Genomic DNA, 12,357 nt, shown 5'->3' on the forward strand with positions numbered 1-12,357 from the left:
GGGAAGAGTTTTTATTACCATTTTGCAGAAATGTACATTTTCTTTCTCTTAGAGTTTGATAAGAGTTTGATAAATTCTTAATGTCTCAACTTACTGGGAAGTAAATCCTTCTGATCAAGAAGTTAAAAATATCAGTTTCTCTTCTGTGATTATGGTTAACATCACTACTAAAAGCTTATTTTCTTCTGAGAGTACCATAAATCCTAATGACTCAGAGTCTAAAAGACCTTCACTGATGACTATTGCCTAGCCCGCACCGCAAATCTTAACAGTCAATCATCTCCCTTAGAGAGCTCCGACCACGCCCGCTGCTGAGAACCACGCCCACCTAAGTTGCTCTCCCTCCCACCTCACGGATCCGCCCCCAGACCCAGCAGAGGGAGATTTTCATTGGTGGAGAAGTTGTTCTGGTCCCGCCCTGGGCGGCGGCAATAGGCCAAACTGGCGTGGGGCGGTGGTGGTTGGCTGTCTGGGGACGGGTCCCTAGTCGTGCCTGTCAGAGTGGCTGGCGGCGGTGGCAGCTCTTGGAGCTGGGTTGTCAGTCACGGAGCGGAGGGGGAAGATGGCTCATCCGGACCCGTTTTGCTAGGAAGAAGGGGGGCAGGTGCTGCTTCCACCCGGGACAAGGCAGAACAGACGCCGTCGCTGTCGCTGCGAGCCATACAAGTGGAGGATCTGGAGGTGGAGCTCGGGGAGCCTCTCTGGTGAGTCCGGCTGAGCAACCCTCGGCGGGCCCCCAAGGCTGCCAAGGACCGATAACTTTTTTGTCGGGGAGGAGCCGGGGCGAGGCTGAGGCTGGGAGGGGGCCGGGACTTTGTCGCCCGGGCAGCGGCTTCGTTTGGGGTAACGGCTCCCGCGCGAGGCGCTGCTGGTGGACGACGCGGGGGCGTCGCGGGCTGCGCGTGGCGGGGCCGGGTCAGTGGGCTGCGGTCGGTGGCTGCTCGCCCCGAAGTTGGGCACAGCCCTCCTGCTGCTGCTGCTGCTGCTGCCGCCCGGGCGGCCGCAGCTTTGTGCGCGCGGACTCGGGTCTTTCTTCTCCCCCGCGAGGAGCGGTCCAGACCCCGGGCGTGACCCGGTGCCACCGCCTCAGGGGCCCGGCCGCCCCTCTGCGGGGTCGAACTAGGGTGGGAGCCCCTCGCCCCTGCCCCACCGCGGCTGATGCTCCAGCCCGACCCCTCCCGTCCCTTCCCCGCAGTCCAGCGAGTCTCGGTCAGGGGTCCGGTCTAGTGGCCAAAATGGTTACCGTCGACCCTCCTCGTTCTTTGAAAGCATTCGCTTCGGTCTTTGGCCCCTCGCAGGACACAGAGATTCAGAAAGCAGCCACGATTCTCTCCTTGGTTATTACACTGGATGTCCTCTTCGGCACTTGCCCCTTCTCTCTCTGAGTTACTCCTCTTCCGAGGCTGATCTTAACGTGCTCGAGAATCGGCTGGGTTTTGTCTGAAAATTGTTGCATATAAAGACCCCAAGTTTGCACGCTTCAGCTAACCTGGGTGCCCGCCCTTCAGTGTGCACATGTGTGCTTTGCACACTCACAGTGTAGACATTTCTGAAAGATTGTAATTTTGCCCTAGTGGCTTCGACCGCACGGAGTGGGGTCTCCGGCAGATACCCCCATCGCACGCCCGGCAGCCGCCCCGCTCTGCAGATAGGGGGAGTTTGTTCCACTGGCAGCCGCTGCTTGTCTCGGAGACCGTTCCACCCGCGGCAGGACCAAATTGTCCTTTTGCAAATTATTTGTCTTTGAGTCACACGTAGTTTTCGGAGCAGGTATACCACCTCTTTGGTTCATGTAACACTTCACAGATTGATATTTCAGCTTTTAAAATCTTATCTGCATACAGTAATAAGGATCCGTGTAACCTTGAGTCAATGTTACAGACCTGGGAGGCTTGTTTTCCTTAACATTCTCTGAACGTCCGAACTCTCACACCTCACCCCCCACCCCAAATTTCGAAGCACTTTTTTTCTTTAGGTTTGCAAGGTGGGTATTAGTCCAAAGCACCATATGTTTAAAATGCAGGGAAAAGCAAGAAAGAAAAATACTGACTTGAGGATTGGCTTGGCCAACAGTAGCTTCTAAGTCATTTATTCAAATAATTCATTGTAACAAAATGGCAAGGGGGAAAACCCTCACATGTTTAGAAAACAAACTCTGGATTTTGCTTATTTTTTAAAATTTACTATGCTTATGATTATTACCGTAAAGGGATTATATACCCTATTAGTTATCAGCATTGACAGTACCTGGATATGGACATCCAGATGAGGCATTGGCCAGGTCAGTATGTCATTCTTGGCATGTTTCCTTCGTTGTGTTTCTCTTTTCTGAAATCTGCTCTTGGTTGAATTTTTTAGAGTGGTGTCATCTTGACAGTTCAAAAATATCTTATCATTAAGATATTTGACTATCTTATTTGGGATTCTGTTGTCTGATATTTACTTTGTAATGAGTATTAATAAGTCTTTAAATGATGTTAGTATCAAGACCATTTTTGGGGTTTCAAGTTTACATTTTGTAAATAATTAAAATTACATCAAACAAATTTCTTTTGTACTGACTCAGGCTGAATAGGTACTAGGGATACAAGAATAAATGTCATAGCTCTTTTTATCAAGGAACTTACTGTTTAATTTACAAGACAGATAAGTAAAGTAGCAGTTATAATACCATGTGATAAACATGACTAGAGATACGCCTAGTGTAGTACGGCAGCAGGAGGTAGAAGGAGATGGCTAAGAGCTTGGTGTAGGGTAGAGTCACGAGTACACAGTAGAGTTTTGAAGTATGATGTCTTTTTGCCAAGTGCAGGGAGTAATGGAATAACTTTCCAAGAGGAGAATATAAGTGAAAAGGCAAGGAGGCATGAGAAGCCAAGACAATGTAGAAAAGTCATTGCCAATGACAAATCCAAAGTCAGTATCACTGACATTGATATGACTTGAATGCAGAGGTTCGGGAGGGACATGGTAGAATATGAGAGTAAGTGAGAGTGGTTGAGGGCCAGACCTGGGCATTGTTACCTGGCTAAGGGGATTGGATTGAAGGTGATCAAGAAGACATTAAATGGATTTCTGTTTTAGACCATCACTCTGGCATAGTAAGGTAGAATCTGATAGGTCCTGTGACTTTTGGGAAGGAAGAAGGACCTTGAGGATTTGACTTGGTTTCATTAATTGAAAATGAGGAATAAATGGAGGGAAGATGATAAATTCTATTTTTGATTTTTTTTTTTTTAATTTGAGGAAGCTATGGGGCATTCAGGTAAAGATGTGGATGTTTGGATCTATGGATATAGGTTTATAAAGGCAATCAGGTTTATAGGGAAGATTGGGGGTTAAACGGAAGCTATATTGATTTGGTAATATTGAAATGATTCAGGAAAAGCATTTAGCATGGTAAAAGCAGACACCAAGAGAACAGACTGGTAAAGAGCAGAAATAGGTAGAAGAACAGTATGAAAGAGAGATAGAAGTGTACTATAGTAGTTAGAGGAAGGTGGGAGGGCTGTCAAGAGAGGTGCTACGGGTGGAGAGATTTTCAGATAAAGGGGGAATGGACCAACAATTTTGAATGCTGTAAAGAGCTGTCAAGTATGGAGGGGACTCCAGGGACCAGTGAGTTTGTCAGGAGTCCACTGGTGACTTTAGCAAGTACAGTTTTAGCTGAGTGGTGATTCAGAAACCAGTCTTCCAAAAAGGGAGAAAAAATAGGTAATGATAAAGTAGATATGCTTGAGTGAGGCATTTCAAGAAAACTGAAATAAAAAATTGAGGGAGGGGATAGAGATAGCTATAGAGTAGTCTTTCTCAATCTTAGCTGCACATTTATAATCATCTGGGGAGCTTTTAAGGATCCAAAAATCCAGGGGGAACCCCCATGCCAAGTTGTGGGGTGGGGTGGGACCTAGACATCACTATTTATATCAACAGCTTTATTAAAGTATAATTGGCATTTAATAAACTACACATATTTAAAGTGTGCAGTTTGTTTGGCATATTTACACTTGCAAAACCATCACAACAATCAAAATAATGAATGTATTCATCACCTCTAAAAGTTTTCTTGTGCCCTGGCTGGCATAGCTCAGTGGATTGAGCGGGGCCTGCAAACCAAAGGGTTGCAGGTTCGATTCCCAGTCAGGGTGCATGCCTGGGTTGCAGGCCAGGTCCCCAGTGGGGGCCACAAGAGAGGCAACCACATGTTGATGTTTTTCTCTCTTTCTCCCTCCCTTCCCATCTCTGAAAATAAATAAATAAAATCTTTAAAAAAAGAAAGAAAAAAAATAAAAGTTTTCTTGTTTCTCTTTGTAATCTTTCCCTTTCACCCACTGGAAACTACTGGTTTACTTTCTGTTATGATAGAATAGTTGCACAGGTGTTTTGCAGTTCCCTGGGTAATTCCACTGTGTGGGCACTTTGAAAAATCACTATAGAGGGATACAAGTTGAAGGGATGTTATGTTTGTTTCTTTACATTTTTAAGGAAAGTAAGAAGTAAGATATTCAGGAAAGATTAGCAATTTATTGGAACTAAGATCCTGAGACAACAGAAGTGGTTGGAATTTAGAGCTTTGACCAATAAGAAAGGAAGGCAATTCTGGAAACAACTTCTCTAACAAAGATTATGATGTTAAAAATAGTATATTTCTTTGTTATCAGCGTCAAAGCTGTCATCATATAGTATCAAGATTGGTGCTCTCAAGTGCTAAGAGAAAAATTAGAGAGCGTCTTAATATTGTGAAAATGAATGCCCTTCAGAAAACCCCTTAAATAAATCCCAAGACCCCTGGCACCGCCATGTAATGCTTTGTCATTTTTTTGGAGGGGAACAGATGGAATTAGCAGTTTGGCTATTGCTTATTGTTGAAAGCTGAGTACTGCCAGAGTCTTTTTGGCCCTCTTGTAGTTAGGCTGCATATTTGCACTGAGGAAAGAGAACATTTAACATTTGAAAATCTTCTGTTTACAACATCTTTGCTCAGAAGAAATCCTGCTTGCTTGCCTGTTGGATATATTCCTTTTTAAATACATTGGGGGAGAAAAATCATTCCTCTTCTGCCAAATGAGACAGAGAAGAGTTGTGATTAGAAGTGTCAAAGGCTCACTTTTTATACTGAGGAAGATAATACTCATCTCCCTCCCATTCACTTTTTAGAAAAAATTTCTGGCTCATGATTTGGATGTAGGTAAAAGCTGAGCCCTACTGTTTCCGAGGTCTAGAGCTTGTTCCTCACTTTTGATTCTTACCTTTGGCAGGGGGCTAAAAGCAGAATGGCTAATACCTAAGTATTTTTTTTTATATTGTACTTGATCATCAGTAAAGGTGGGGTGAAAACTTTGATTGTTTTTTGATTGTTTTCTAGAGTTCTGAAAATTTCTTCCACTCAGATATAATCATTATTAATACTTGGGTGAGTACTTATAGGTATTTTTAACAGTTAGTAATTTACTTTTCTTTAACAAAAGAAATCATGTTAAATATAAGGTCTTTTTTTTAGTGTGCTCTTTAGCCACTATCTTATTTACATAATAGAATGAATGCTTACCTGATTGAATAAAATATTATTGGTTTTATAGTATAATATCATTTTAAATGTTCCAGCAAATGGATTTACCATAATTTATTTAACCACCATTTCAACTGTTGAAAATTTAAGCTTTTTTCAATAATTTTGAGTGAATAGTGTGGCAGTTAACTTCATGACAGATTAATCATTGTCCATATCTTTATATTCTTAGGATAAATTCTGAAGTCAAAATTTATGCATATTTAAATTATTTTTAATAGCTAAATTAGTAGATTGCTTTTCAGAAAGGTTTAATTAATATTCACACTTATTGTTTTGAGAAAGCCAGCAACCTTGCTGTATTCGGCACTAGCAATTAAAAGCTGCCATTTTGACATGAAAAGTTGTATCTTCTATAAACTTTATTTCATTACTAGTGACACTAAATGTATTGTATTTTTTGACTTACCCATTAGTGTTCTTTGTTTATTAGTGTTCTTTGTTTATTGAAGATTTGAAAACATTGAGTTATGAAAGTTCTTTGTACAATATTTAAAACTGTTACAGACTTTTGTCAAATTACATTGCAAATAATTTCTCCAGTTTGTCATTTGCATCCTAATTTTGTTTTTGGTGTGGGCTTTTCTTTTTAAACAGATTTTTAAAATTTTTAGTGTAGTTAATTCTGTCAGATTTTTCTCTTATGGCGTTTACCTGCTTAGGAGGGCCTTCTCAAATTCTGAGATTATATAACGATTCACCTCTATTTCCTTATATCACTTTCACAGTTCTAAAAAACATTTCATCTTTAATCTATTTGGGATATATTTTAATGTAGAGTGGTAATTCAATTATTTTAATACCGCTTATTAGCAATTGTCTTTCCTCAGAGGTTTAAATGTCATCTTTCTTATATAGCTAAGTGTATATAACTATCTGATTTTTTTCCCTAGGCTTTTTATTCTACTTCATTGGATCTTTATTTTTTTGATTCAGTAATTTCAAACTCCTAAGTATTATAACTTTTAATGTATCTTATTATATGGTTGTGTGAATTCCTATGATCTTTTCTAAAGATTTCTAGCATTTCTCATATATTTCTTTTTCTAGTTTACCTTTAATTCAGTTTATTAAGATCCCAAAAGAACCCCATTGGAATTTCTAAATTAAATTTTTTAGAAAGAACTGTGATGTCTTTACAATATATTTATCATTTCTCCAAGTCATCTTTAGTGACTCAGTATTTAATGATTCTTTTCATGTGATTCTGCCTATCTTTAAAGTTGAATTTTGATATTTTAAAACTTATTGTTGCTATTGTGAATGGAATCTTTTTTCCACTGTATTTTAAAGAAGTTTACATCTTCTGAGTGGAACATAGAAAAGTTGGTGGCTCTTTTCTAACTAGTCATCTTATGAACTCTTAATTCTAATATTTTATATTGGATTTTTGTAAAAGGCAGTTATAGCATTGGAAATGATTATAATGTTGTCTCTTATCAATATTTAACCCTGATTTTATTCTTTAAAGTTATATTAACCAGAACATCTAGGATAATGTTAATTATAGTAGTAAATAGTAAACATCTTTGGCTTGTTTCTCATTTAAATGAGAATGCTTTTAGGGTTTCACAGTTGTGTATTCTTTTTGAGATTTTTTTTTAGCATGTTAAGAAAATAGTCTCAATGTCCTTTGCTTTGGAATTGAGATTAAGAAGATTCCAGAATAAGAATGGAATAATATTCGTGTAATGTGCTTTATGTAATTCGAATTTTAATTTATTGGGTGTTCAAGATCAATTTGCATTCCTGAATTCTGTTTGGACCTCGTAAAGAATGTTAAGTGCAACACATTTAAGAGATCAAGGAACGTCAGAAACAGTAGTTTTCCACTGCAGTTTACATATTTGCCTGTGCTGAGGCGTGCATCAGGGTAGCCTTTTAGTCGTAAATGTTAAGTGATATTTGTTTTGTGTGTTTCTTGAACAAAGAGTCTTTTGTTCTGATGAGCATTAGTTGCTTTCTCATATAAATGCATAAGGACTTATTCAGTTATTTGCACTAGATTTAATGAAAACATTGTGTTTGAGTTTTTAAACTGTACAATGGAAATTATTTGAGGTTACTGAGTGGCTTATAGGCTTGGAAATTTAAGAGAATAATATAAGCCTTAATAGTGTTAAAATTATGCAAGCAATTATGTACTCTATTTTTATCTCTTTGAGCTCTTGTGTTCCCCCCCCCTTTAAATGTAAATAACAGTAAATTCAGTTAGGGTATTGGTTCTAGTCAACATACACATACTGTGTGCTTCCCTCCCCTGCCCATGTAGGGCACAAAAAGCTGGTAGTCTGGCCTCTTTAAATTTGCTAGACACGCATATGCCCTTTACCTAAATTTCAAATTTCCCATGATTTGTTAACCATAGATATTATGGTGGTGGACAGAGTGACAATGTAGCCCCCAAAACAGTACACACTTTAGTGGTTTAGAAGAGGGAAATACTTTTTTTGGAAATTATGAGACTTAAAGTGGGTCCTGATAAAGGAATAGAGAAGAAGGTAGAAGTATTTTAGAAATGGGTGGAGGGGAAAGCATCCACTAAGTGGGGAGGGTAGAACTGTGCAAATCAAACGGGCTATTAGAGAAGTACAGAAAATCAAAAGGATGGTTACATGGGGGATAGAATACTGAAGTCAGTAAAGTCTTCTTAGTAGAGTTTCCGAAAGGAAGACGCTTGTGGCAAGGTTAAAAGAGAAAGAATGAGTATTGAGAGAGAACCGATTGATTTATTTATAAGATCATGGAGAGTATGTGATGAGGACCAATATATACTGTAAAGGGGGTTAAGGAATAAATTGGTGGTGAGATCATTGGAGGTAGTGGCATCAAAATAGGCTACTAAGTCAGAGAGTTAATCATAAAGGATAAATAAGGATAGAAGTAACTGGAGGGCATCAGAATCTAATAAAGCCTCCCTCTCATCCTCCCTCCATTCCTTGTTTCTGGAAGTATAAGATCCTGAAATACATTCACAATCGTCAAGTTGATACTTTGTTAGTGATAATTAGAGCTATTGTTATTGACATCTATGGTGTGCAAGTACTTTATTTGTATTATTTTTAATCCCCAAAGTGTTCCTGTAATGTAGATATTATCAACTACTTTTCACAGTTGAGGAAACTGAGACTTAGAAAGTTCCAGTAACTTGCTGGAACTTGGGAATGAGTTTTGGGGACCTTTTCATTATATCATGTTGCTTCTTCCATTCATTAAACTGTGTTAAAAGACTGGGGTGGGGTGGGATTCTCGTAAAAGGAATATAAGATATGATTCCTTTCCTTATAGAAAGGAGTGGAAGAGAAATGTTAGTTAGTTATAGAGGAGCTCACTATACTTCATGTTAGCTATATTTTCTATTCAAAATGTTTTCTAAAAGGATTCCTTCCAATAAGCTCCTGTAGTATTTCTATAATATTTATTTTTAACAATTACTTATATTTGGATATGAGATACTATTTTTATCTATGGTGATGATAGATTGAGAGGAAAGGCATGGCAGGACAAGAAAGGCGATGTCCAGAAAAGTGTGAGTACAATTTGCTTTTGTCACTATGAGAATTTCAAATATGTTATACAGTTTTAGGTAGCACCTCAGAAGGCCCAGCCTCTTTATGGAAGTCATACTGAGCTGGTCACAAGACAGTGATCAGTGGAGATACTCTTCATGTCTCCAAATTATGAAGTCCTAGAGTGTATTGTAATATCATGTGATTTATTGAATTTGATTCCATCAACCAGTATTAGTTATTGGTGAAAGAGTCCAAGCAGATGTTTAGTTTTCTGCTATAAACCTTTTACTCAGGAATAGTACATAATTGAAATAGAAATAGTTAAACTACTTTAAGGATTAAGCATTCTTATAGGACTTTCAAGTACTTTTGGAGGAACTAAGAGAGATATTTTTGCTGTACTTATTTTAGTTTCATATTCAGATGCAAAGCAACATCTAGGTTATATTTTGTTATATTAGTAGAAGACTTAATATTATTGGAAACTTTATTTTAAAAATAATTTTACAATTCAGCTTATGCATTAAAACAAATTGTTACCCCTGTTAACATGAATCAACATGATCATACTTGAACTATTTATTTTTGCTTTGGTTAGTATAGTTTTTCAAACCAAGCAAAACAACCATTTTAATGAGATCCACTGAATTTCTGGTGGAGAAAAATCAAATAGAATTTTGTAGTACAGTCAAAATCTGTTGCTTTTGTTGGGGAGGAAAAATAATTTTTCTTCTACCCTTTTAAATTCTTCTGGCTGGACTAATAATCAGATTAACACAAAACGGATTAACAGGAGAATAGCTAAATTTATTACATACCTATGTACAGGGCTTTCCTGAGAATGTGAAACCTGTGGGCAGATTAGGCAGCTAAAGCTTGTATGCCAACTTGAGCTAGGGAGAAGGGTAAGGGGTGTGTGTGTGGTTTGAGAATTCAAAGGGGAGGAAGGCAATTCACCTGGAGGTGGAAAAGCAAATATTTGGTAGATAAACGTTTGCCGGGCCATCTTCAACAATGGGATGCGGAGAGGACTTAGATCAAACAGGTCTTGCTAGGTTCCTCCTTGTCTTTTATATTTAGTTCATATTAAGCTACAGTTGTCTGTGATGATATGTCTCTTCCGGGAGCAGGTCCTCTATCTAAATTCTTGCAGGCGGTTAGGTCACAGATTTTTTTTTCTTGAGTTGCTTTGTTTGCTTCCTAAAAAGAACTAACTTAAAATAATCACTACCCCAAAAGGCACATTTTGGGATGGCAAACTTTGCTTCTTCTCTTCTGTTATTATGGCTCTACTAGCACATAGTACCACCACTGTTTACTTGCATTTTCTCTGTGAACATTTTCTAATTGAACATGTGAGGCTCTATTAGTAGACTTCATAATGGTCTCCTTCCAATTTACTAAAGGGCAGTGACTCACCCTTAGATATCAACCCAACCTACAAGTCAGTTGGAGCTCGGTTCTGTTAACATTTCTCTCTTCCTTTGTCCTCAATATGTTAGAGCAGGGAAAATTGTCAGTTAGATTGCAAAAAGTGTGGGTAAAAGAAAAATTCCCCCTTTCTCTGCTGGTTCTTTTTGTTGGTTAAATAATCAAAATGACATGGGACAGATTAACAAGAGAAAAACCAAGCTTAATTTTGTGTGCATGGGAGCCCCATGTAGATGAGAGGGTCAGAGAGAGAAAGGGAGAAGGAGGCATATAGGCCATTCTGAATGAAGGGTGAGGTGAGGCACCCAGGGGCTTTGGCTGAGAGGAAGATCACATTGTAGAATGCTAAGAGCAGATGATCAGTAGTTAAGTTTGCCTTCCACATCGACAGGTCAAAAAGATGATCTCTGATGATCGCTTATTATGGGCAAGGCCCCTAATTTAAGTTTTAGGTAGTTGGGTTGTGGTGAGGGGGCAGAAGTTTCTCTTGAGCTTGCAGTTTCTGTTGCCTTTAGCTCAAAATAATCCACGGTGTGGGGTGACTTGTTCTGAATTCCTTCAAAAGATTTAAAGGAATTACCCTGGCTGGTGTGGCTCAGTGGATTGAGTGCCAGCCAGCAAATGAAAGGATCATCAGTTTGATTTCCAGTCCAGGGCATGTGCCTGGGTTGCAGGCCAGGTCCCCAGTAGGGGGCACACGAGAGGCAACCACACATTGATGCTTCTCTCTCTCTCTTTCTCCCTCCCTTTCCCTCTCTAAAAATACATAAAGCCTTTTAAAAAGAAAGGAATTAAAGTAGAGCTGTGCTTTGTGAACTACCTTTCTGTATGCTGTTTTCTTGGGAAAGAGCAAGGAAGAGGGGCAAATGACAGCAGAATGGTTGCAATATAATATTTACATAGGGCTTTGTACTGGACATTCCTCCTCATAGCATTTGTTTTTATTATTTTATTTGCTAATACCCTGATTTGCCTTGATTTGTTTCAAAATGAATTAAAGGACACTCACTTCTGCTGTGTTTTAGGTTTACTTGTCTCCTCAGTAGACTGTGAATCCTTTAAGTCAGAGACTATGCCATGTTCAATTTTGTAAACCAAGCATCTAGGACATAGTAGATTTAACAATTTATGAATAAATGGATGACATTTAAATACCTCTAGTGCTAGAAAAAAGAGTCAGATTAGTTGCTGCAAACCTAGTTTATTACAGTTTTGATGGTGTTAGTGGGCTGCATTTTGTCCCTCCCCCATGTACATATGGAAGTCATAACCCTAGCATAATGGAATCATATTTGGAGATAGATGTTTACAGAGGTAATTAAGTTAAAAAGAGGTAATTATGGTGGGCCCTAATCCAATTTGACTGGTGTGGTTATAAGAAGAGAAAATTTGGACATGACTTCGTACATCTGAAAGATGACGTGAGGACACAGGAAAGAGATGACTATACGCCACGAGGAAAGACTGGAACAGATCTTTTCCTTGTGGTTTTCAGCAGGAATCAACCCTGTTGACACCTTGATTTTGGACTTCTAGCCTCCAGAACTGTGAGAAAATAATTTCTGTTGTTTAAGCCACCCAGTCTGTGGTACTTTTTACAGTGGCCCTAGAGAACTGATACAGGTGGCTTGTATGCTTGGATATAGCAAAATTCCAATCCCAAATACCTTCATTTGCTGGTCCCCAAGGAATAGTTTGCCGGGCTCAATGCCGAAACCTTAGAACTTTTATACTTCCCCCAGGCAAGACATGGGAGAGAGAAATTTGGATGGCTTAATGGAGAAAGTAATACCTAGTCATTTTTACCGCCCCCATCCCATTACAGTCATTGGCAAGCAGCTGGCT

The 12,357-nt window shown here is 39.1% G+C and overlaps 1 protein-coding gene across 3 annotated transcripts in view; it reads left to right on the forward strand.

Annotated features, from left to right (window-relative positions):
* Positions 1-501: 501 nt before the first annotated feature.
* The window catches only part of FAM126A (family with sequence similarity 126 member A), a 60,517-nt gene continuing 48,661 nt past the window's right edge, over positions 502-12,357 (forward strand). For 2 of the 3 annotated variants that reach the window (XM_045828191.1, XM_045828193.1), the window contains exon 1: positions 502-704. The gene's annotated coding sequence lies outside the window, so the exon portion shown is untranslated. Of the gene's footprint in view, positions 705-5,365; positions 5,414-12,357 lie in introns of all 3 variants that reach the window. The other variant, XM_045828192.1, reaches the window with a different exon arrangement.

The sequence above is a fragment of the Phyllostomus hastatus genome, unplaced genomic scaffold, assembly GCF_019186645.2.
Source record: "Phyllostomus hastatus isolate PE091 unplaced genomic scaffold, TTU_PhHast_1.1 phas_scaffold_78, whole genome shotgun sequence".
Lineage (NCBI taxonomy): Eukaryota > Metazoa > Chordata > Mammalia > Chiroptera > Phyllostomidae > Phyllostomus > Phyllostomus hastatus.